Below are 27,870 nucleotides of genomic sequence, written 5' to 3'. Positions count from 1 at the left end.
ATTATTCACTCATCAAGCTTTTTGTTTCAACTAGTATCCAGGATGGAACCTTCTCGCCAAAGAATATATAACAAATTATAGATGTCTTGGAACTATTGGATTTGACAAGAGCTGCAGTATCGCGATCAGGGCTCCTCTCAAACCTGCTGAAGACCTAAGCCTGAAATTCTAACGTGAGAGATGAGGGACGGGTGAGGCAGGCCGGCGGAGGTGCTGAAGGGGGAGAGGGGGAGATGGGGGGAGGGGGGAGGGGAAGAAGGTGGGGGAGTTGCAGAGGGGGGTGAGGCAAGCTGGCTGGGTAGGGGAGATAATAAAGTAGAGGACCCAGTTTCTCTTAAATCATGATGAAGAGAATCTTTTCATCCATGGGATCTGACCCTTTAATTGAACTGGAGAAGGGTGTTTCGGACCTTCAATAATAAGGGATGGGAGTTAATGATGACATTCACTCTTCCCAAAGTCCAATCATAGTGTCAAATTAAATATTCAAGGGTTTTACTTTTACTGCACCAAGAAAGGGCACAACAACATTGTACTCGACATCAATCCAGATGTTCACACTTCTAATTTCTGAAATCTGTTAAGAGTCTCAAATAAATAAAGACGACAAAAGAGGGAGAAAGGGAAGGTTCTTCAAAATTTTATTTCTTACTAATAAAGCAGAAAGGAAAGGTGCTACTAAATATTTACAGTTGTAAATGAGAAAATCAGGAAGCTCTTAGAAAAGAAATTACACTTACGGCTAGTCAGATAGGTTACCAGATTTATATTTTGCACGCCTCTAAATTGAGGATGTAAGGAATCCAACCAGACAAAACTAGGAGAGAACCAATCAAGAACATACTAAACAAACCTCAATGGTGGTCATTTCCTCAAAGCACCATAATTTCGTAACTAGGAGAGACAACCAATCAAGAACATACTAAACAAACCTCAATGGTGGTCATTTCCTCAAAGCACCATAATTTCGTGTCACCTGAAATTACAGAACCAATAAAAAGCAGACCAACCACTAATTCAAAATAAACACTCTAAGATGATTGATGGAAGCATATAAAGCAATTAAATTTGGTCAGAAGAGTACAGAGAGGCCAGACATTATGCCACTGTTTTGATAAGAATGCTAGGTGAAGTTTGAATACACTAATAGAGGGTGGCTAGACATTTATAGACGACATTTGTTTTGAAGTCCGGTGACTGTTTACCTCTTTCTGGTAGAAGAAAGGGTTCAATGATGTCTCATGCTTCAGGCTCCTAGTTGCATAGGAAGCACTGAAGGGCTGCCAAACCAAAAATTATAAACATGATATAGTCATACTGAAGTTAACAGTAGAATCCTAGGGGACTGGGCTGATGGCAAGTTATCAAAGTAGTGTCAAGCAGAAGCCAGAAACATGGGGGACCTCAGAGCAAGGGCTCTCTCATTGACGATATGTCTAGCGATCTACACAGATTGGCAGGAAACAAAATGGAGAGATTATCAATTATGCTGCAATGGAAATAATTTACCCGAGGCCTAGGTTGATCCTTTATCCTGTTTTCCCTGTCATTGTCCTCACCAACATCATCTTGGTTCATGAGCAATTTCTTAATGGAAGAATTATCTGATTTCCTTCCTCGCTTCAAAATGAGAGATTATCAATTATGAATGTAATTTACCGACTCCTGTCCCTGCATTGTCTCATCTGCCATGAGCAATTTCTTAATGGAAGAATTACTGATTTCTTTTCCGCCTCCTTTGCTTGGGAGATTTTCTTCACCCTCCTTTTTTTTTTAATATTTTTTTTTGGGGTGGGGGAGGGGGGAGGAGGCAGGAAAGAAGGTATTGAGTTAATAATCACATATAGAAAGAAAACACACTTAAAAAGGATTAGAAAACAGTACAAGAAGCCAACAATGACATGTTTTTCAAGTATATAAACTGTCTAATAATATCCCAGACTTGGTCTGCCGAGATATAACCTCCACAAGCATAAAAGAAAGCCAACAATTGCATGTAAGACCAAATATGGGAATGGAACAGCAGAGTCAGATGGATAGGAAGATAAATGCATACCAAACTGCCTTCAACATCATCTATTTCATGTTGCTCCAGCTCATCATTTGAAGCAGAATCCACATCATCTTCTTCCTCCGCAATACTGCGGACTGCAACAGATGTGGCAACTGATGTAGATCTGCAAAAGACAAGCTGTCTGAAGAGCTTTACAGACAAGCACCCTGTATCTTATGGAATTATATCAACCAACAGTACCCTACTCATGGAAGCAATAAACAATGCATTGCATGTAAAGATGCTGTTCCACCTCTCTTTTTTCTATTTAATAACACTTAATCAAAATAACATTATTACAGATAAGGAATCTCAAGATAGCATCAAAAGATTCTTGTTGAGAAGAAACGAAGCCCTAATTCTTCAGATATAGCAACTTCACAACAAAAGACAGTTTCTTGCCTTTTCATGATATGAAATGATCAGAGATACTGGTACTTTGGTATAGGCCATAAGCTGACCTCTCAGAATGATGAATTCTCATAGCATCGAGAGTAGTTTGCTTTAAACTACTATAGCCCCTGCCCCTACCCCTAGCTCTGCCTCTCATAGAAGTTCTGCCTTTACCAAGTTCTGAAGCATCTGCAGAGGACCTGGAAGCTTGAGATTGTTTTCTGCCTCTGGCAGTAGATTTTGAGCTCGAGGGCATTTGGGTGTCGTCTTCATCATCACTAAATGAAACTTGACTTCCAAGGCTGGCTCTACTTCTATCTCTGGCATCCTATATAAGTTGAATACAGAAGCTCAGAAATCAGAAATTGCTTATGTGCTGGCTAGACAAAACAGAAGTTTTCATATAGCTCAGAGCTCCTAAATGACCTGTATGGACTGTGAAATGGATATGAACTGTGGATTGTCTTTAGAGCGAGTAGACATTTCCTTCACATGTTCCTGCAATAAAACAACAAAAAGGTCAGAAAAATAGTGACCATCCATGAAGTCAGACATTCTTATAGGAAATGTAATAAACAGAATATTTGAAATCTACTTGCCTGCATGCACTTCTCAGCTTTAACAATCAAATCATCCTCTTCAAACTTCAGATTATCTGATTCTTGACAAAGCTTGTTCTGGGGAAGTGAGAAACAAGCGAACAGTCAGCTTCCACCCCCCCCCCAATTTCTTTTTTGGGAAAAGCGGTGAGAAAAAGAAGAGAAAATAATACTTAAAAATTAGACAATATGATAGTCAACATGCAATATTGTCAGAGACATTGGGAAAGTAAGGAAAATTACACGTGTTTCTTCAAGATTATATCACACACAAGAATAGAAAGCCATTTTGTCATCCTTATCAACAAAATCATGTAATGCAACATCCAAGCCGTTAACTGGCAGTATCTCCATTTTCTGTGGGGAAAAAAGACATCCTGTGAGTCCCAGAAAAGAAAACAAGGATAAAATTCTTTATACACTCATTCTGAATAGGAGCTTCCATGCTGCTATTCTATCAAGCTTCCTTGTATAAATCTATCTGAGATCGTGAAAAACTCAAACATTCAATACTCCAGGGATCTGGTGATTTCTTTCATCTGACTTTGATTGCCTTTGGAAAATAAACAGAAATGACAGCCGGATCACCAACCTGATACCTCCCAGTATAAAATGAAAGTACACATGCTTATAGCAAAATCTGTATTAGAGACCATGCAGCTATCTTGGAGATCCGGATGCAAAGCTGCTAAACTTTTGGATAAAGAAGCGGAAAACGAAATCATGTGAACTCCATAACAAACCATGGTTTTTCAATAAAAGAGATTTACCACTTGTAACAACAATATCATCAAATAACCAGGAAAATTGAAAGTTGAATGTTGATTACCAAATTACTTTCAGCAACCAGAGCCTCTATATTTTGTTGATTTAGTTCTTCGGGGCGAAGTCGTTCAGAATCTTCAATTTTCTCTATGGTCCAACAAAGAAAATAAAATCACCTCATCAACATTTTAAATAGAAAGACCAACCCCTAACCCCAGGAAAAATTTGGGAAGGGGTGGGGAGAGCATACAACAATAAAAAAATCCAAGACCTATTCAAGAAGACTCTCAACCCACCAAGATCCACCTATTGTTACACCCGTGCCCAAAAACCCGGGCTAATTTGAATTTTGGTTGTGGGTCTGAAACCCAAAACCATATCGACGGATACCTCCCCTGTGCAATTGCAAGATCCATTATCAAATGTACGAATCATGGTAAGTACCACTGGCTGGCAAACCATAACCATAGATTTAATGTTCTGAACGTGGGAATTTATGATGGGAGTGTGTTAGTACATGATGACACCGACACCCGGGGTGTTCCGACACAAAAACAGCAAGGAATACTCACTCTGGATGACACCCCTGGTCAACCACTCCTATCATCCAGAACTGTTGTATTGTCAAATCTCTGGTCCGTGAGTGCGGGACCCGGTGTCACGAGTCGGGGATTTATCACCATGTCCCAATAAACTAGTAGGAGTGTTCCCCGACAATTATAGGTGAGCGGGACCTGCGTATTGGCCTGTGTGCACAAGAATCAGCCTAATAATCATTTGTTAGCAAATAAGCCCATAGCCAAATGGACCCTAAGTTACCCTCTATATAAATCCAATCCTATTTCTAAACCCATTTTCTTAGCTAGAGAAATCGTGGGAGGAGTAGAAGAAGGAAGGGAAGAGAAAGGAGAAGAGAGAAGAGTGAAGAGAAAGAAAAGAAGAAAAGTTGTAGGAGAGGGAGGTTTGGTTACCCAATTGTTGCTTTGAGGTAAGAATTACCCTCATCTTCACTCTCCTTCCATTTAGATTAGGTTCTTTTCATAAACCCTTGCTGACCATCCCTCTTTTCCATTGCCTAGCTTGTATGCAAGAGACCAAGCTGAGAATTTCAGCAATTAACTCAATTCCAACACTTGGTAAGTACTTCCCTAAACCTACTCTTAAATTCCATTCCTTATCTCTTCCTTAGTTTTGAAACCAACTCCCAATTTCTGATTTAAGATTGGGTTTAGTCATCCATTGCCATGCATGTTTTATATGACTCCGTTAAATGTAATTGGAGACCCAATCCCATCCAAGCATGCCTAACCCAATCTAAGAACCAAAACCTAATTCTGAATAACCTAATTTCTAGCCATCCCTTCTCCTTCTTACTTAAATTTAAGTATTGGAAATCAAATTCCAACATGCATAGCTGTCTTGATAAGATTCTGAAATTAACCCATCATGCATGTTCCTATTCCCATCTTCAAATCATCAATCCCACCTTGTAGACCCAAATTAGAGTATCAATCATGTACATTTGGTCCTTGCACATCTCCCTGAAATCAAATGAGTAAATCCCAGCTTAAACCCCTCCCAAAAGCCTGTTTTCATTCTTAAAAACCCAAAACCCTTCCATGCATGCCTAATCCAAATCATTAGCTTAAATCCCTAAAACCTAATGCGACTTAAATTCTAGCCCAACCTCATCCTGCATGCAAGGATCAAACATTTAGAAATAAAATTCAACCATGAATGGCTGATTTGGTGAATCTGAACTTAACCCATCAAGCATGCACCCAATCCCATTTCAATCCATCAAATTGCCCTTTTCCCTAAGCCTAAATTAAGATATAAGAACTCAATTTTATACGTAAACATCATTCCTAAGGTCAATTGCGTCAATCCATGCCAACACCTCCCCAAACCCTTAGTTTCCCTTTGATTCTACTGCTGCAGGCTCCCTGGATGATACCCCTGGTCGACCACCCTAATCATCCAGGGTTCAGAATTATAAAACAAAATGTAATTTGGTTCAGCCTGTACCCTGGATGATACCCCTGGTCGACCACCCCTGTCATCCAGTGTTGCTATCACGGCTGTTTGAGTTTGGACTTCATTCTAACTTACACCCAAGCACACCCTAGGGCCCTACCTCCACTCAAACACATTTTGACACGTGTATATGACTTGTCAACCATAGGGTAGCACTGCTCGATTGGTGAAACCTATCGGCAACCGTCTCGAGGACTAGTTTGACTATGCGATCACAGACACAACAAGGTGAGTGGGAAGATGCCATTCATGTAGGTGTAACACTGCTGTTGTGTTATGATATGGTTAATTATATTACTTCTTATTTCTTTATTCTTGTTATTGTTATGGAATTTAGATGGAAATTATTGAGATATGATATTGTAGTTGGCATGCTTGCATACGAATTGATAGATTAGATGCCATAGTCGGCTTGGAAATGAAGGGTATGATGCGCCATAGTATAGGATGCGGGAGCACTGTACACTTCATACTATGTCATATAGTATTGTATGTGGTTAGGGAATAATACAAACCGTACTATGAACCCTTACCAACAGGGTTTAAGGTGTTGGATACGACAAATGTATGAGGCCAATGTCCTGGAGGGGCATTACTCGGTCAGTATACTTATCGAGTCATTAGGATAGGTGGTGTCGTTGTCCCATCAGTCAATAGGGCAGGTGGTAGCACAGTGGTAACTTAGAGGGCTGGTCGGGCTGACCTTGAGAAGGGATGCTAGAGCCGACTAGTCTTCTCCGACAACTCAATGGGTGTATCGCGGAAAGGGGTTAGAAGCCCGCACCAGAGATACATGTATTGGGGATTGTAGTAGCATCTTCTCACCTGGACTTAGTTGTATTGTTAGGGCGATTAAATAATAAAATTGAACCTCGTGCATACAGGATCATTGTGTTGCATCTGCATGTATGGTTTATTATTCACTCATTGGGCTCGGTGGAGCTCATCCCTGTGGAATCTTTCTTTTTAGATGATCATGCAGGTGGAGATATCCCTATGCAGGAGGATGATGTTGTACCAGAAGATGATACCGACTGTGTCTATGCAGAGATGGAGCCCGAGGGGCATGATCCCTTTTATGGATATGATTACTATGCTTCCTTGTAACTGACCCGAGGGATTGAGTATTTTCCTTTTTCTTTTGGTATTATGGATACTTACCCTTGAATAGATATGTATCTATTGTAAATAATATGTAAAGCTTTAAAGAGGTTATGTAAACAAAGTACAGTATGAGACGAGGTGTAGAAACAAAGACTGAAATATATACGTATTTGATTTCCATGTGGATAATCTTTTAGCCTCCCGCTGCACTCTGTAACTTAATAATTTCCTTTTATGGATGTGTGGTTTGTGAGTTGTATTTACAACCTCTCGAGATCCTGGAGGTGGTTGGATACCGTGGGTGTCCGGGTCACTACAGAGAATCCTCCCGAGGGGTGGGTTGGGCATTGTCTCTATTAGATCCTACATTGTGTTTAGATAAGCATCAGTCCTAACATAATTAGAAATCACTAGTGAAGTCTTTCTTTGGTTACAATAAAGTGTTTAGTCTTATCAAGGTAGTAGTTGGAATCTAAAGATTTGGCCATTACCTGAAATGGTCTAGAATTAGGGACTGCACCTACATAATCAAGGTTTGGGACTCCAATGTGGATTCTCTATATGTTTCCACTTGTTGGATTTCCACAATGAGGAACTGAACCTATATACCTCCTTAATCCTGACTGAATCATAACTCAATGCCTCTATTACAATAATGAACTGAGAGGGCATAAAAAGTCTCGCAGCATTAAATGCCCTGATCTCATTAAATTACTAGAAGGGGTTCTATTCAAAAAGAAAGGATGGCCATTGCAAAATAAGCTATCATCTTTTAAATTGCTTCTACTTAAGCATTTGCAATCTCCATAGTTTTGTAAAGATATAAAACACTTTTCATTGATATACATCACTGGTTATAAAAGATTAAAGATAAGAATTTATCAAAACAAAGGACTACTGATAAGAATTTCTCCAAACATAGGACTACCCCTATACCTTCTTTTTGTTTTGCTGTAGGGGAAATGGCTGTGTTTCTGATTTGAGGTCAGACTGGACCTAGGGTGTTTCGGTTTTGTAGTGGGTTTAGTGTCGCTACTTTGGTAGCAACTGTTGGGTTGAGTTTATTTCTTGTGTTTTGGTTCTTAGTTTTGTCTTGTTTTCAACGTTTCGAAGAAAAAAGATACAGATGTGTCACTAGTACAGCATTTTTGCCTTTTCATATTCCAAAAAAAAAAAGGAGAAAAATAATTACATTTGCCACTAGAACTAGAACATCAAGTAGAAGAGCTTACACATTTTCACTATTTTATTAACAATTTACCATACATATGTTGTTTGTAACATCCAATTTATCATAGTTTAGCACCCTTTATTATAATGAGGCTTGCAAAAAAATAAACCTTAAAAGGACAACTAACCAAAGCCATGACCAGTATATGAGGATTTTATACCATCTTCAGCCCAAGCATGTTCTTCATTGGTGCTCCTATGAGTAATGGATATACTAAATATTAAAGCCTACAAAAAAGAAATAATGCATAATTGACCTATGTCACATAATCTTTTCAGATAATATTTTAGAGCTTCTGAAATAAAAGGACAAACAAATCTCTTATCTACTAACTCTCGTCAAGTAAAGGAACCATCCTTGGGATGTTGGTAATGTCTCCAGCAAGAGATAGCAAAGTTCCAGGATCAAATCCCTCCTTGTGTGGGGGTTGGGTAGGAAATATCCTTGTACCCACTAACCCACCACACAAAAAAAGGCCAAGTAACACTCGGTATCATAGTTGTCGCCTTGGTCGTCTTGTTGGTGTCGCCTTGCATCCAGGCCCACTCCAATGCTTTGGGTCGCCTAGACGCCGTGACAACTGACAACTATGCTTTGTTTTTTGTTTGTGAATCTTATAAATCTAAATGCATAATGGAACTCAAGATTCAAGAAAAGCTACATATGCCAGGTAATGACATATTTAATTCTAGATGTCAATGATCTAGCAATATGCAGGTGCCTTTCTTGGAGGCATTTCCATAAAAGATCAGTGAAAAATGTATTTGATTATTTTATAACAAGTCTAGAAATAAAATATATAGCATTGATTCATGTACTGTCGCGAATCCCAATGGACAAGTTCAATTACCTCCATGAGACTGATGTCTTTTGCCAGACTTTGAGAAAATAAGAATGTCCTATGGATTTGCGACCTGCAGAATCAAGAATAATCCATCAAACACCAAAAAAGCAGCAACTTTGGTTTCCATATATCATGAAGAAACATAAAATAAAGATACCTTCCCGACATACTTCTGCCCAAACCTTTGTGGGTTTATGACAGTAATCTACCTATCGAATTGAAAAAAAGAAGCTGGTTACACCAAGCTGCATGGGGAACTGAAGGAATAAAAGTTGTATACCACAAAATTTTTCCATAGGGGAAAATGAAAGCACAACAATGAAGTCAAAGACTCAAAACAGAAATGGAAGCATTTTTTTTAAACCCAAAAATAAGTATGAAGAAAGAAGTTTCTATTATGAGATCACCAGCAATCAACTGGTGAAAGAACCCAAAGGCTTCATTAATTAATTAAAGAAATTTCATATACATCAAACAAAACAAAAAGAATTCAAAGGATTGAGCAATTTTTTTGGGGTTTTGGGTTTTCCATTGTAACAGTTTCAGACCTAGAACAACCAGCAGTAATAACAAGAAGAAAAGAAAAAGAGGAAGAAAATAAGAGGGAATAGAGAGAAGTGTGGCTACCGATTGGAGAGAATAGCCTGTTTCTCCAATCGGATAATAATAAAATTGAATATACAAGTATACCCTTAACTTATGTGACATACACATGAGCCCCTAAGGAACATAAGTTATTCCAGAATACCTCCTGCGGCAATTCACTCTTAACATCCATCACATCACATGGTATGGTTCAAATCAACCCCTCCTAATATACTGATAAATTGAATAAAACAAGTGATAAAACAACAACACCATCATAGCCTTATCCCAACTTAATGGGGTCAGCTACATGGATCCTAGAAGAGACAGTAGAATAATAATAAAGAAGTAAGGGGGGGGGGGCATACAACATCTAAACAAACTCTAGGGCATCGTCCCTTCTTAGCTACGTACCGTTTCATAACTGCTCAACATTCTGCTCTAGGCCTCGTAATGGAATGTAATACAATAAAAACAGCATCACATCATCATAGTATTACTCCAAAACTCATGCATTTCACACGAGAAGATGATTTCCAGATTGATTTATGCAATAAAAGAGGAAACCCATGATTTCCCCAAATATCACTGATTTCAAGAATTACTTTGATTCTTCTAAGGGTGAACCAATCCATTTCTCAAAAGGGTCTTGTTATGGGATACCCACTTAGGTGAATCAACATAATCGCACCTAACATCAAAAAACTGCCACATCAGCTCTTATGGGGCCCAAATTTTGTGGACAGTTTGATCACAACGTCCCCTGCCAATGTGTCAAATTTCAGCCCAAATTTTGGAAGAGTACATTGATTCTTGAAGAGGACACAGGAGAGCTATGAAGTGACTGTGACAATCCATCAATCCATCATCAACATCATGGTCTATTGTGATTGTAGGACCAAGGTTTAAAGTATCGGTATCAAGTATCATATCGGAAGGGTGATTTTAAGAGGCGTATCGTATCATATCAAAGAGACAAAAGATACGCTAGATACATAAGGAAATGCTTAGGATATAAGCAAGACACAGTTTTGAAGCATAAAACACTATAAGTAATAAGTAAAATATATAACGTATAAAAAGGAGAACAAACTATAACGAGACACGTGCATTCAATTGATTATATATAAAGGATGTGGTTTCTTAAATGTATTGATACCAATTTTTTAAGGTATCGTATCGGTACCATAAAAATAAATAGTATCGATTAGTATCGGCAAATACGGAAGAATATTTTAAACCTTGGGTAAGACTATCTTTCCGAAGTTTGTGGATGCATCCAAGGAGAAGAAAGATGCAAAGTTTATCTATAAGTTTCTGAAAGATGTAGTACAAGAGGTGGGAGGTACATAACATTGTCCAAGTGGTAACAGACAATAGGAGCAACTTTAAGGTCGGTGAGAGATTGATGCGCAATAGCAGGTAACACCTCTTTTGGATAACATGTGCAGCCCATTGCATTGATCTCATGCCTTAGGACAAAAGGAAGAGATCCATGGTAGCGGGAAAGACAAGTGACCACATTTGTCCACAACCGTGGATATGCTTTATAGCTGTTGAGGGAGAAGTGTTGTGGAGATTTGGTGAAGCTTGACATTACTCGATTTGCCACCAACTGCATTGTATTAAAGAGCTTTGAGGCGGGATGGTTGGTTTGAGGTCCATGTTTGATTCAAAGGATTGGTTTAGTTGGAGGTAGTCAGGTTCGCCACAAGGTAGAGCAGCACAGGAGACCATATCTCATGACTAGTACTGGCAGCATCTAAAGGTCATTCTTATACTGGAGCCATTGGTAAAGGTGTTGAGGATGGTTGACTCTGAGAAAAAGCCTACCTTGCCACGCATGTATGAAGCCATGGAGATGATGAAGGAATGCGTGCAAGCAGTGCTACCTCATGGTGGGAGGGCATACTTGAAATTTGATGAAGATCGATGGGAGAAGCACTTGATGCATGGGCTGGTCAGTTTATATTTTTTATTGTAAGGTACTTAAGTTAATTTACATTCCATTTACATCTTTATAAGCATTGGCAAGTTCTTTAGATCATTCCCAGCATACTATCTCAATCCCAAGTACTAATACAAGCATCAACTTGGGATGGATCAGTCACTGATAGATACACTGGAAAATGTGTTAAGAGTTTATGTAATAGGGGTACTGTTGAATTATTTATCCACCCGTGTCCCCCTTTGGATAGTCCGCCGTGTTAGAGCTCCTGTTTGATATACATATTGTTTCCTCCCTTTCCTACAAGGTCGGCCTTTTAGAGGAAGCAGTTCCAACATGGTATCAGAGTAGGTAGGGGTCACGGTATCGAGTCCCCCTGGGAGCGGGCAAGTGTTGAATTATTTATCCACCCGTGTCCTCCTTTGGATAGTCCGCCATGTTAGAGGTCCTGTTTGATATACATATTGTTTTCTCCCTTTCTTACAAGGTCGGCCTTTTAGAGGAAGCGGTTCCAATAGGTACTTTAGTCACCAGTTCTCTGTAATGTTATGTTGAGTAGTAATTTTACCTTTTTTAATTTTTATCCTTTACCTCCCTAGGGAGGCATATGTAATATTCCCATTAATGGTTAATGAACAATATAGCGGAGAGGAGTCAATTCTCTCTCCCCACGGTTCTCATCTCTTCTTCTTCTTTCTCTCTTTGTTAGCAGCCTTTAGGAATGAATGTTTGAGTGATCAATAGGATCACCAAGCCTCTTTATTTATAATAAAAGAGGAGACTAGAATATTACAGAAATACACCCCATCATAACCAACTCTAATTAATGAGTCAGCTAGGGGGAAAACCCAATAATGCCCTTATGGGCTACATAACTCAACACTCCTCAAGTTGGTGCATAGATATCACACATACCCAACATAGACAAAATAGGATGAAAAAATTTCCCACCCAAGCCCTTAGTGAAGACATCTGTCAATTGATCATCAGTCTTCACAAAAGGCATACAAATCTGTCCACTTTCCAGCTTCTCTTTGATGAAGTGTTTGTCGATCTCCACTTGCTTCGTATGGTCATGCTACACTGGGTTATAGGCAATACTAATTGCGGCTTTGTTATCACAGTACAACAGCATGGGGAGACAAACAACAACACCAAGGTCTTGAAGTAATCCTTGAATCCACAACAACTCACAAATTCCTTGTGCCATAGCACAGAACTCTGTTTTAGCACTAGACCTTGCTACAACATTTTGTTTCTTGCTACGCCATGTGACAAGGTTCCCTCCCACAAACGAACAATAACCTGAAGTAGACTTCTGGTCAGGAGAACCACCCCAATCAGCATCGGTATATGCTTCAATACGGAGGTGATCATGCGGGGACAACAAAACCCCTTTTCCTGGAGCTGATTTCAATCAAGTAATGAAGAATGCGAAGAACATCAGCCATATGTGTAGAATAGGGATCATGCATGAACTGACTAACCAAACTCACAGCAAATGAGATGTTTGGTCTAGTATGTGAGAGATAAATTAATTTTCCCACTAATCTTTGATAACGGCCTTTATCAACAGGTTCACCATGATGGCTGGAAAATTGTGACTTGTGTCAGAGAGACACAAACCACTCTTTATTTATAATAATGAGATATGGAGTACAATGACATTAAAGCCTCTAGGGCAACACAAGATAAACCCCTATGGACAATTATACCCTTGAACCCCATATTACAACACATGGTATCTTTCTGGATCCTTCTAGAAACCTCCTCCCACACATGGACTAATATCTCCACGTATTTGGGCCTAGTCCTGGCCCATGAAGACCATGAAACTTGGGCTGGCTGGGCTGACCCTTCTTACAAGTTAGTTTCTATTTTCAAAGTTTGTATTAATTTTTATTCATAAGGGAATCAAGCACTTAGAAAAGATGCTAAATTGCAACTGGGGTTAATTAGTAGTTTCATTTCTTTTTGATTTAATTCTTATTTGAGAGTAGATTTAGTGGTTTCTATGCAAGAGGTGTTAGAAATACCTAAGGAGATGACCTTGCTTTGCTATGTCTGGTCCTTCAATTGAAGAACCTTGATCTTTTGTACTGTTTAGCCCATTACTTGCTGCTGTTTCATTATTCACAAGTTACACGCTGAATTCCATTTCTTATTGAAATAGAGAGGTGGATTGAACCCTGGACCTGCATGCTTCAAATATATATCTCAATTTGTCCTGCATCAGGATTGTTTCAACAGGACGTTTTTTCAAAACAAAGAATAACCTAAGCTTCTAACTTTATTCAATGATAGACAACAGAGACTACAAGAATGAAAAACTATGAAAGTACCATAGATACCTGATGCTAACTAAAAGAACCAGTATTATTACCTTTATTTGGACTAAAGGAAGCCTGATCTCTGACCCACTGACAGCCTTTCTGTTTGATTTTTCAATCAAATTCCTGACCTAAAGCAACTAGATCTTATTAAAATATAAATAGATATCTTAAAATATTAAAAAAAATAACTAAAAACAAGAATGGTTGTTTGATATATTAAAAAAAAAACGAAATAACTAAAAACAAGGACATCCAAAGTTTAAAATTGATCTCTATCACAAGTGCAGCAGGAAAACTTTTACCACTTCATCCAAATGTTCAAGAATGGATGTTTGATCATTGGGATCAATGCCCTTTTCATCCTTTAGTACGACCTACACAATTACAGTGAACACAGTAAGAGACATAAGCGAAAAATGAGCATAGCCTACCACTAGCTTGCGCACCTCAGCATATACAAAAGGCCTCACTGACTTCAATGGAATCTTAGATGGACGATATTGATTTCTCTATAAAAGAGAACCAATTTGAAACGATAAGGATTAATACGAATGAAAACAAAAAAGTGACAATGGTCCCATAAAATGAAATATGATATAGGAATTTACACCAAAACAACCTTTATTTCTAATAGAAGCACATGCTTAGGCTTTGCTTCCCCCTCAATTAGAGAAGTTGCAACAGAAGACCCCGGTTGAGTAATATGGAAACCCATCCCTGGAACTTCCTGTGCAAATTAGAAACTACTTTTAGCAAGATACTAAGATATAAATTGATTTAAAGCAGAAAAGGTATGACATGTTTGATGGCACCTGAGGATCAACCAGGCATTCATGTTCATGCCCCCACACTATGAAATCCAGGAACCGTGGCAAGAAATGCTCATTTATTGCATTTTTAGGGTTTGACTTTACTCTACCGATCATAAAAGTGGATGGGTGAACATAGTAAGTACTGTAATTTTAAATATGCTCCCAAACAATGCTCTTCATTTCCACCTCTAGAACAATGTGTACCTATTTTGATGGAGTACCAGAATGTTGAACCAATCTGACACTGGGAACCCTTCTTTCGATTCAGGCCGTATCCATTGCACAGCATGTGGTGTCTGAGGCATCATTTAATAAATCCATCAAATATGCTAGAAATAGCATTGGGAAAAGTCTCTCCACAGAGATGATAAAGATTTGTATCAAGTCTTACAGCGGGAAGTACCTGGAACATCCTATTGAGCCTTTCATCCCTGATGTTACCAAGGCCATACGGAGCCATGGCTGTTGAACCCTAAAACCCATACAGAAGAAGAAATTTTTAAATCATAAGAATTTTATAATTTATACCATTCTGTAATGGTTGAAGAATTTAAAGAAATACTTCCAGTAGAGAAATCTATAAGATCTTTAAGCTATTAGATAAGTAAATGCACACTCCCATCAGTAAAAGCTCATTGTGACAAACCTTCCTGATAAGAATAGGATAGAGGGTGATCTGACCAACACCAGATCCTCCAAGATTCATTTTCCCAAAATAGTTCACAAGATTGCACGCAGAGAGAATATCAATTGCAGAAAGGTTGCCCTGACACCAAAGTACAAAATATAACATTTATGGCAATAAGAACTGGCCACTAAATGCAGACTTTAATGATCAATATAAATCCATCAATAGCTTAACTACATTTAATGAGTCAGAACATTTCAATAATATAATTGATAAATTAATCATTGACTGATATTTTGAAACTAAAATGAGTGCTCCAGGTTTCCAGCCAAGTAATCAAAATTCTGATTGGCCTTCTGATCTTGGTCATGGCAGAACAAGGTTTGAAATTTTAGTCAAAAAACCGAAATTTGGAAGAAATGTTTCAGTTTCGAGTTGGCTCAAAACGAAACTACATGCGATTCAGAAAGAATACCAGGTTTCAATCGAAATTTCAGTCGAACTGCAGAAATATCCGAAAAGTTTCGGTTGTTTCACGAAACATTACAAACATGTATAATATATACGATTAAAGTTGCTAGGTGTTAGTTATGGTCATCTATTGTTAGGAATTATCGGGTTGAGGGGGAGAGAACTTCTTCCCTCTTTTCTGTTTTTGGTTTGCTTCTTCCCTTTTTACCCTTTATTAGGTCAGCCCCATTGTGGTGGTTATGTAATTGGTTTATGACTCTATATATTGAATAGATTGGGGGAGTCATAACTCAACAATTGTGACTCCCATAGTTGCAGCAGCCTCTACCATCTCTCTCTTCTCACTCCTCCTCCTTTATTATTTACATGGTATCAGAGCAAGATCTTTAAGTACTGCTACACATCCAATCAAGATTGAGTTCTACTTCGTTTTCTCTCTTTTCTTTGATTGAATTGTAACTGACTCAAACCAGAGGTTGCAACTACATTAAGAGGGGGTGTTTTCACCCCCCTACAAGCACCATGGTATACTGATTTGTTTGTTTGGAGTTGATTGATCGAGTTTTGGGGGCTGGTATGCTTTTTGGGTGCTGATACTATCAATAGTTGCTGGTTCGTGATATTTTTGGGGGTGATCGATTGTTTGGAGTTGCGAATTTTGGTTATTGAGTTGTCTGTGACGTGAGGACAATGGCATACGCAAAGAATATGGTGACTGAGTTTGTGTCTTCAACTCTTCATCATCTAATCAGATTACTGAGAAGAAGCTAGAAGGTATTAATAATTTCTAGCAATGGAAGAAGGTTGTTCAATTGGTCTTTACAGGCCGCGACCAACAGAATCACCTGATAGGAGACTAAGCCTGCAACGGATACATCATGGGACACCATTAATGCACAAATTTTGAGCAGATGTTGAATTCTATGGAAAATCATATCGTTGATCTTGTTACTAACATTGATACTATGAAGGAGTTGTGGAAGTACTTGAATATTTTATATTCAGGATAGAATAATCTTTCCCATATGTATGAGTTGTCACAGGAATTTTATCGTGCTGATCAGAAGGGTTGTCCTCTGACTCAATACTTTCCTGGTTTTAAACAGATGTATGAAGACTTGAATTCTTTACTTCCTATAAGTGCTGATGCGAAACAGATGCGGGGCCAGAGGGAACAACTGGCAGTTATGGGCTTTTTGGGTGGTCTTGGACAGGAATATGATTCTGTTCATTCTCAGATTATTGGCGGTGAAAAGGTAGCCTCTCTCGCAGATACCTTTTTCCGAGTTCTACGGGTATCTCGAGAGGGTTCCTGTGATACTACAACCGTTGATAATTAAGATCTTGTGTCCCAGAACAATAATTGTGGAGGAGGTCGTGGTGGCACACGTAGTTGTGGGACTGGTCATGGTTATGGCAGAGGACAAAATTCTGGTACTCAAACTCCTTCAGACAGTTCAAGCTCTGTGTGAATGTGTCATCATTGTGGCCAACCAAGGCATATTCAACGTTTTTGTTGGAAACTTCATGGCAAACCACCTCAGCAACAGTGTGCCAATTCAGCTGCTAGTATTGAGTCTGCCACACAATCTCAACTATCTGAGGGTAAGATGGTTATGATGACAAATGAAGAATATGCATAGTATAATCAGTTTCAGATTTCTCAGCCCTCTCAACCCCCCATTGCTACTTTTGTCCAAACAGGTAATGCCACTGCATGTCTCTCATCTTCTTCTCGTCCCCGGATTATTGATTCAAGTGCACCCGATCACATGTCCGGTGTTTCAGAGATATTTTCCTCCTTTCACAATTCTTCCTCCAGTGTTACTTTGGCTGATGGTTCGTTAGCAAAGTTCAATGGCACTGGAACTGTTCATCTCAATTCTTCTTTGTCTTTTGTCTTCCGTTCTTTACCTACCAGAATTTCCTTTTAACCACTTGTTTGTTAGTAAACTTACTAAAGCATACAATTGGTCAATAACCTTTTACCTTGATTCGTGTGTTTTTTAGGATCTTATGACGAAGAAGATGATTGGTAGAGGACATGAATTGTGCGGCTGCTTCTACTTGAAGATTCTCCTTCCGTTGCCTGCTCGAGTGTTGTGTCATCGTCTTGGTCATCCATCATTGAAGAGTTTAAAAAGACTTGATCATCGTTTCAGTTCTCTTTCTAGTTTAGAGTATGAGTTGTGTCAGTTTAGGAAGCTCCATCGTGTGAGTTATTCCCCTAGTGTCAATAAACAGTCTGTGCACCCTTTTACTTTAGTTCATTCCGACGTGTGGGGTCCTTATCTAATTGTTTCTAGGTTGGGATTTAAATACTTTGTTCTTTTGTTGATGACTATTCCAGAGTCACTTGGTTTTATTTAATGAAAAGTAGTTCTGAATTATTTTCAATTTTTTATGCATTCGTTGTTGCAATTCAGACTCTATTTAATTAATCTATTTGTATCCCACGAAGTGACAATGCCAAAGATATATTTTTTTTTTTGGACCCATTTTCTCGTTTCATGGTCCAACATAGTATGATTCATCAGCCTTCCTGTCCAGACACCCCTCAACAAAACGGTGTTGTTGAATGGAAGAATAGACATTTGATGGAAGTTACTCGGTCTCTTCTTTTTGAGATGAAGGTGTCTAAGTCGTTTTGGGCTGATGATGTTCTGACTGCATGCTATCTCATTAACCGCAGGCCTTCCTCCATATTACGCAGTGGTATTACTAATTCATTATTATTTTCCTCTAAGTTCTACCTCCCGAGGTTTTGGGTGTTTTTTTATTCATGATTATCGTCTTGGGTTATCGAAACTGGATCTGAAAGCTCTCAAATGTCTATTTCTTGGTTACTCTCATACTCAAAAAGGATATCGATGTTACTCTTATGAGTTGAATAAATATTTTGTCATGGCAGATGTTTCTTTCTTTGAGTCCACATCTTATAAGGATGACTCATTTGTTGTTTCTGAGTTGGATGATGATCTTCCCACCTATATTGTTCAGCCTTATGTATCATAGGTTCCTTCTGCTCTAGAGCTGCGTCATCCACCAGCCATTCAGCATGTTTACACTCGTCATCCTCGAGCAGCTCCTGCACTCCCGGTCTCTATAGCCTCTGCCTCATCGTATTTGTTTGCTGATCCTGAGCTAACTATACCTTCATCCAACCTTGATCTTCCTATTGCTCGGTGTAAGGGTGTTTGGAGTTGTACTCAACATCCTCTTTCCAATTTTGTGTCTTACTCTGGTTTATCTTCTTCTTTTCATTCATGTCTTGCTATTGTTGCTTGTCATCCTATTCCTAAATATGTTGCAAAGGCATTGTCTAGTCCTGGCTAGCAGACAACTATGGAGGAGGAAGTGTTCACCTTAACATGGGATCTTGTGCCCTTACCTGCAGGTAAGTCTGCCATTGGCTGCCATTAGGTTTATGTTGTTAAGGTGAATCCTGATGATTCTCTTGCTCATTTAAAGGCCAGACTAGTGGCTAAAGGGTATGCTCAGGTATATGGGGTTGATAAATAAGATACTTTTTCCCTTATTGCCAAACTTGCATCTGTTCGCGTTCTGATATCTCTTACAGCTTCTCATCATTGGTCGTTATACCAATTGGATGTTAAAAATGCTTTCCTTCATGGTGATCTCCATGAGTAAGTATATATGGAGCAAGCCCCTAGTTTTGTTGCTCAGGGGGAGTCTGGTCTGAGTGTACTTGAGTTTAGGTTACCACGATGGAATAGTGACATTTTGTATTTTATCGTCAATCCAGTACAGGGAGAATATTTCTCATAGTATATGTAGATGATATTGTGATCACCGAAGATGATTCTGAAGGCATTAAGATTTTGAAAACTCACTTACAGCAAAAGTTTCAAGCTAAAGATTTGGGAAAATAAAAATACTTTTTGGGTGTTGAGGCGGTTTAGTCGGGGAAAGGCATTTCACTTTCACAATGGAAGTATGTTCTTGATTTGCTTACAGAGGCATGGATGTTAGGGTCCAAACCTCTGGATACTCCGATGGATCCTAACATAAAGCTTACAGCTGATAGTGCCGATGCTCGAAATGATCCTAAGAAACATTGAACATTGGTTGGAAAATTGAATTACTTGACTGTGATTTGACCCGATATTGCCTTTCCGGTAAGCGTTGTGAGTTATTCTGTGTCTTCCCCTCAGAAATCCATTGAGATGTTGTTATTCACATTCTGAGATACCTCAATAAGGCTCCAAGGCGTGGTCTACTATACTTTGATCATGGACATGGAAGAATTGAGGGCTTCTCAAATGCCGATTGGGCTGGGTCCCCTATTGATAGAAGATCGACTATAGATTATTGCACTTTTGTTGGAGGGAATCTTGTGTCGTGGAAGAGCAAGAAACAGAGTACAATGGCTAGATCCAGTACAGAGTCAAAGTATCGAGCCATGGGCCCATGGCATATGTAACATGCGAATTGATTCTTATTTCCTATTGGTAGATAGGGAATCTTTTAAGTTTTAGCTTTCAATTTAAGTGTCCCACCCCCTCCACGATTTTAGAAGGGGAGTGATTCATATTTGTAATAGGAATTGGGCCTTAGGCCATATTATTTATTAATAAAATCGTGGGAGGAGGCTGCGTACATTTGACCTTCCCCAAACCCTGCTAAACACGGGAGCCTTGTGCACTGGGTATGGCCTTTTTTTTTTTTTAAAACGTGGGAGGCTCCCCCACAGTTTAGATTTGAAAATAAACTTTGTGTTTGCTTGCTGCCATTGTTGCTGTTGCTTTGCTCCTTTGAGAGTGTGCCTTGTGAGTAATATCAAGGTGAAGGGATTGGTGGATCTCCAATCGACTCCTTGCGTCTTGTAGACTGGGATGATCCTCTTTTCTTCTCCTTGCATCTTGTAGATCGGGAGACCCTATCTTCTTCAAGCTGCTGCTGCCTTTGAAGATCAGTTTTCAAGTAAGTAGTTTACTGTTACAGCATTCATCCTTATTCTTCTAATCCTCCAACCTAAGCCTACCTATTCCCAATCGATCCACCTAACCCTAGGTAATCTAGATTCTGCCCAGCCCAATTTCACCAGCCAAATCCAATCAAATTTCACCCACAGCTCCTACTTAGCAACCTTTCCACTCGATCTTAACTCTAGGTCCATCCTCCCATCAAAACCCTAATCCCCCTCATCTCTGTTAAAACCCAAAACCCCAAAAATCTGTCTAGATCCAACCATCCAAACCCCTCCAAATTACAGCAGAACCGCCCTAATACTGCCTCTAACACTCGGCCAAAAGCCCATCCCTAAAATCCACCTCTAAACCCTAAAACTAATCACATTCTTCTTTCTCAAAACCCAAAACCTAATTTTCTGATTTTTAATTTTTCTTCAAACATCATTCAAACCTTCACTATTAGCTTCCTCTAAACCTGCCTAGCATTACCATATAAAATTTACATCCATTACCTTAAACCTAACCCTAATTCTGACCCAAATCCTCAATTCTGCCCCAATCGGCCAGCAGTATTGAAAGGTCCTGGTTACTTGGCTCCTAGTAGACCCTTTGTCTATCTAGGACTACATTAGGGGGAAGAGAAGAGCAGTGAAAAAGGAAAACGCAAAATGAAAAAAGGAAATAGATAGTAACAGGGAAGAAGCACAGCCCAACACGTCAAGAGAATTAGCTAAATGGAGTCTGGTCCATGTATCCTTGCCCTCCAATAGGCAAGGATATCTATCCTCCAGATTGAGGGGGAGTGTTAGGAGTTATCGGGTTGAGGGGGAGAGAAGTGGCACTAATCACGACTCTCACAACTCCTCTTCTTCCCTCTTTTCTGTTTTTGGTTTGGTTCTTCCTTTTTTACCCTTTATTTGGTCAGCCTCATTGTGGTGGTTATGTAATTGGGTTATGACTCTATATATTGAATAGATTGGGGAAGTTATAACTCAACAGTTGTGACTCCCAGAGTTGCAGCAGCCTCTACCGTGTCTCTCTTCTCCCTCCTCTTCACTTTTTCTTCTTTATTATTTACATCTATTAACTGTGGTTCTTGTTTTTTAGTTATAATTACTGGTTCTTAGTTATTGTCTATTATCTTTAGTTTGTTGTTTTGTCTATCGTAGGTAATTATGGACTACAATCTTTTCTTATTGTACTTAACTCGTTTATTAGAAATAGAGTAAATTACTCTGACCACCCCTGACTTTTGCCTTAAATATACAGACCTCCCCTGTGTTTCTGACAAATACCCAAACCACCCCTACTTTCCAAACTTCATTACACACAGCCCCAGTCTGTTAGTGATCCAGCATGGTATCTTGCTGGATCCTTCTAGAAACCTCCTCCCACGTATGGACTAACTATTGAGCCTAATCCTGGCCCATTAAGACCATGAAATTTGGGCTGGCTGGGCTGAACCTTCTTACAAGTGAGTTTCTATTTTCAAAGTTTGTATTGGTTTTTATTCATAAGGGAATCAAGCACTTAGAAAAGATGCTAAAATTGCAACTGGAGTCAATTAGTAGTTTCATTAATTTTTGTTTTAATTCTTATTTGAGAGTAGATTTAGTGGTTTCTATGCAAGAGGTGTGAGAGACACCTACAGGGATGACCTTGCTTTGCTATGTCTGGTCCTTCAATTGAAGAACCTTGATCTTTTGTACTGTTTAGCCCATTACTTCCTGCAACTCTACCCGGCCCCATCCCTCTTATTTTTCTTCTTTCTTCCTGCAACCTCATCCTCTCCCACCCCTCTGCAACCCCATCCCCGCAGAGCTCAAAGATCGCAAGTCACAAATTAGTTTGAAGAGAAAAGTAAGAAAGGGGAAAAAACGGAAAAAAAAAAAGACACCACTCTGCATGGGGCTTGCTGCTAAACCAGTTTCCCCAAAGTGGCAAGGTGCTTATAGGTGAGCCGTCAATGTCGGGCATGGATGGTCCGCTGCTGCTACTGAGTACTAATAGAAACTGGAAATTTGGAGGGATTACAAGATTGGGAAGGAAAGGAAGCAGAAAAACCGTATAAGAACTTAGCAGCCCACATCGACTGATATTGATACAGGATAACAATACAATTGTGGAAGAGAACCAAAGCTCAAGATAACAAAAAGAGAATATCAAACAAATTCAAGGTGGTTCTTTTAAGGGTTTTGGGATGAATGCTCTGCTTTCTCTTTCACAAGAAGTCTATATAATGAAATTGTTGATGTATACATTTACGCTTACCTTCCTAACAGTTCGAGCTTTTAGGTGAAACGATAGCGAATATGGTATCAGAGCAGCGAGGTCAAGTGTTCGACTCTTGGGAAGTGCATCGGAAGTGTTTTCCCGACATTTCTTCTCCCTTGGTACTGCGTGAGCTCCATGTGCAAGGACCATGGGATTTTGGCCTGCACGTGCAAGGGAGAGTTTACGCTGCCTTTCCCTAACAGTTCGAGCTTCTAGGTGAAACGGTAGAGAACAGAACTCCAGTCAGAGATCTTCATTTTGGTATTTAGGGTTTTAGAGCTCTGTTGTGGTATTTTGTAGAGGGGGGGAAGAAAAAGAGAGAAGCTCGTGTGTTCTTTGTTGCAGCCTCCGAAATCTTACTCCAAATATGCTGGATTTGAAGTGTGAACCAATTAGTGGAATCTGAAATCTAAGACTATTAACCATCTAATTTGGAGTTAGATTTTAGGGTTCTAGCTCCTTCCCCTGTTTTTTTCTAATTTGGAAAGGAGCTGGGGCGGGGTTGCAGCAAAGGAGAGGGATGGGTGGTCTGAGATGAAGCCGGAGATGGAGATGGAGGTGGACGCTGAAGGGAGTGCACTGCAACATGGTTGCATTTCTTCAGTTAGAGTTGCTGTTACTGGGTAGCCGGAGGTTGCAGCAGTGAAACAGAAAGAAAGAAATGAAGGAGTAGTGGTGGGTCCCACCTTTTTATATTAAAAAAATAAAAATCATAGTAAAGGGTTTCCGGTAATGAGTTTGAAGCAATAAGAATTGAGAGGTAAAATTATCAACTCATCTTTTTTTTCTAATGTTGTTAGCATCAGGGGTACAAGAGTAATTGTCAGAAAGGCAAGGGAGGTCCGTGTATTTGAGGCATCGGTCAGGGGAGGTCAGTATAATTTACTCTTAAAAATATGATGGCATGTCTCACGGTTTGTGAATTAACCAAAACCGTGAGCTTCTTTCCCTTATTTTCTCTCTCTTATGTCTTCTCTCTCTCTCTTCTCTTCTCCTCTTCTCCTCTTCTCCTCTCCTTCTTCCCTTCTACTTCTTGTCTTCTTATCTTCTTCTTCTTTTACTTTGATCCTGGTTATTCAACTCTTATTTTGTAACATCAGAGCAATGAAGAAGAAGATGAGAAGGGAAAAAAAAATCTCCTGTTGTTTCTGTTTCTCCTTCAATATTTACCCTTTTGCTGGATTGTTCTTAGTGAAATTGTAATTGGATAAGTAAAAACTAGGGTTTCTTGTGCTAAGTTTGGCCGTATCTTGCTGGAGCAATGCCGGGTGCCACAACGCATCAGGTTGCTTTGCCCCAACATGCGAAGAAAGCCAAAGTGCAATAGCGCACCCCAGCAATCAAACTACTGCGCTAAAACACTTCAACCAAGCAAGGGATTAGCCTGGAAAGTAAACTGATCGTAGAGCACCGTTGCTCGTGAGAACGCTTAGAGGTTGTGTGTGCCTTACTCGAATAGAGGCCTTTAGCTATAGTGGGGCACTGTTGTTGGAGTGGAGTTTTCCTCCCCGCATATGGTGATCTGCCCCTGCTGTTGCTGTTCTACACATGCTGCCATGCCCCTTACCACTGCTATTTGTGGGTGTTTTCTTTGCGCAAGCTATTAATACTGTTGTAGCATGATCTTCTGCTGTAATTGGAGGATTTTCAAAGTATCTCTTGTCGCAGTACTGTCGCAAAGGTTACTGATCAGATCTCTGCCCTTCAAACTGTTTTCATGCTTGATAATTTCCTATTCATTGATTGTTTTGAAAGATCCTATTTGGAGCTGATCTGTTCAATACAGACTTGAATTATAGTTTTCTTTTAAATTCTGTGATCTGATTATCATAAAGATCCATTAGTTGTTGGTTTTTTATTCATTACTAATAAAAAACAATAGTACAACCACAAGCAATTACAAACAGTTGCAATGAATTACAGTAAGTCACTCAAAATGGGAATTGCAACATTTGTTTGAATCACATGAAAAAATAAATAAATTTATATATTTAAACTAAATAATCTGATGTTTGAGTTCTTAACTTTACACCATACCACTCCAACTGGATCATCGTAATTTCCATGAATACTGAAAACTGGCAAGCCAATATTGAAGTGAGGATCTTCATAATTTACATGAACAAATCTGTAAGACAAATCAAAGCTATTACAAATCACAGATGTTGCCTTTAACATGTTGATTACTGATTTAACTACAACAAGCAAAAGGGGAAGACTAATGTATTGGAACCCCATCGCATTGGTTTACAGTCAGGACAGGAGATTCTGCCACATGGAAAAGAGATGGCCAACCAGACAATGCATCTAATATAGGACCCTCCAGCCAGCCAGACAGACAGTTGGTGACCTTGTTCATGTTAACCCCAAACCCCACAGGGTAGACTTTCCCAGGCTACATTAACAGCAGACCAAGCATAACATGTTTAGAAAATTCAGTGTTATGTATGTCTCGAATTCTTGAACCTGTTTCGAAGAATGACCCGCTCCGACATTTTTGGTGGCGACCCGAATGGAACTTTTTTCTGAGATCTGTGATGGTAGCGGAGGGCATGGGCCGACCCGACCCGGATCCGATCCGATGGAGGAGTATTTATGTTCTTTACCCGCTTTATTGTAAAGATGAGTAAGATTTGGGTTTTCGTTTTAGGGTTTCTGGGAGAGAGCAGCAGCGCCGTTTTGGGTGTTCTTGAGAGATCTCCATTGTAATTTTTCTCTGATTTGCATAGTGAATCATCTTCGCCTTCGCCTGTGGATGTAGCACACCATACTGGTATGTGAACCATGTTAAATCTCTGTGTCATCTTGCTCTGTTTTTGTTTTCTTTCGTGTTTTTGGTTGGTGTTTGCTCTAAGATTCAGAACCAAAAATAAACAACGATAAGAAAGTGTAATACTTCGGAACAAGTTCAATAGGAAATCCAGAATTAGGTAACCAAATGTCATTACAAAAAACTGGACTTCAGTGGACTTCTAATGGGCTCTAGGTTCCTTAGCTTAAGCAATGGCTCCTCTGTTATCACATAACAGGCATATAGGGCGATTAACAAGGTCAGGTACAAACTCCAGATCGGTCAAGAATTTTCTCAACCACACCCCTTCCTTGGCTGCCTCACATGGAGCCAAGTATTCAGCCTCAGTCATGGAATCTGCTGTTAACTTCTGTTTTGCACTTTTTTATATGACCGCCCTTCCTCCCAACATAAACAACATGTCGTCCAATTTAGCATCTGAGGTGTAAAATCTACCAGTTTACAGGGAACACACCATATGCAGGGAGGAGAGAAAAATCTTGGCCCTAGGACTGTCATTGGTGGAAGTTAAATATTCAAGTGTACTGCCATGACAGGACCTAAAGGAGAGAAAAATCAAGAAACCTTTTTGGTACGAGGCCCAAGGTAGGAGTAGGGAACACGGGTAAAACACCCACATGGCCCAACCTTGCTCCATTTCTTCTTCACTGTGCCATTACTATTTTTGAGATTTTTCCTTGTGGTTGATGTTGTCTGGTTGTGGCGAGTGTGTGGAATCTTGTAACATTTGGATAGAGTGATTTATTGTTGGGTGCACTCTTGGTTACCCTGTTGGGTTGTGGTGGTTTGGGGAAACATGGCAGGTTCTGGGAGCGTAAGGGGGTTTTATCAATGAGATTCAGTCAGGTTATTCATTGATTTGTTGGGCAGGAGCTCATTTTTGTACTGCACCTTCTTATTCCTTTTCGGAGCACTATCTCCCCTTAAATTGTATCTCTCTCCTAGTTTCAAGTAAATGATTTTTTTGCTGCTAAATGGAAGGAATGGAAAATGAACTACAGAAATTGAATCAGTAACTTATGTAAACAGAAAATGATACATGTTTGCAAAGTTCACTGTCTGATCACTGACAACTTGAAACTGCACTGGTTGATCATTGAGACAATAGCGACGGAGGATCTCAATGGTCTTAACAAGAGTTGTCCTTGAAGGCTTATTCTCGTGGAAAAGATCACCTCCAAGAAGTAAAAAATCTACCTGCAATCAACATTTAAGAATAGTGCTCCTTAAGTTCAAATTCAGAGATAATAGATGGTAATGTGTCTGAGTAAATACACAAGAAGAATCAGCTGATCATTACCTGTTTTTGCTCAGCCATTGAGCATATCTCCTCAAATGCCTGAAATGAATCATGCCGGCGTATTTCATCCTTCTCCATGTAACCCAGATGGCAATCAGTTGCAACAAGCACTCTGAGCGTGTTGTTCATATCCTCCCTGAAAAGTTCTTTTAACCATTAGACAAGTGATAAACTGTTACTGAAATCTACCATTTTACAGGGAACACAACAAGGATAAACCATTAGAACAGAGAACCCCATCAATAAGATTATATCACCTGCAAAACTAGCCATATCCTACAATTGTATTGACCTAATCAGTTGCATTTTAATTTCCTAAAGGATATCCAGATGATATTATGTGAAATATAAGATCTCATAGGGTTATATGATTCCATCCTGCCCCAGATAACCAGAATGCCAATAAGCTGGCAACAAGCACTTAAAATGTATATTGCCGCCGGCGTCCTGCCTGTAAGCATCTAATTATCATATTAACAGATTTAAAAAAAAATAAAAAAATAGTTGAAGTAGCAAGTAGTGAAACAGGGGAAAAATAAAAGGAATTATCCTAGCTACATGAAATCACCTTTGGTGGTTATTAGCTCAAAGCAGGGGGGAGGAACATAGCATGAAAGTTCTCCTACAAAATGATAATATAAATAAACAGTTTCAGCACTTCAAAAATTGAATGCCCACAGGTCCAAAAGTACACAGCAATGCAACAAGATCTCATAAGTGGGTCCTATCGATGAATGGTACAGAAAA

At 39.4% G+C, this 27,870-nt stretch overlaps 1 pseudogene; it reads right to left on the bottom strand.

Moving 5' to 3' along the window:
- Positions 1-929: 929 nt before the first annotated feature.
- On the bottom strand, positions 930-27,396 carry LOC122638625 (annotated as a pseudogene).
- Between the last annotated feature and the right edge of the window lie 474 nt (positions 27,397-27,870).

This window comes from Telopea speciosissima, chromosome 9 (genome assembly GCF_018873765.1).
Source record: "Telopea speciosissima isolate NSW1024214 ecotype Mountain lineage chromosome 9, Tspe_v1, whole genome shotgun sequence".
In the NCBI taxonomy this organism is placed as follows: domain Eukaryota; kingdom Viridiplantae; phylum Streptophyta; class Magnoliopsida; order Proteales; family Proteaceae; genus Telopea; species Telopea speciosissima.
The sequence above is the reverse complement of the archived record's forward strand: the minus strand, read 5'-3'. Positions and strand labels throughout refer to the sequence as shown.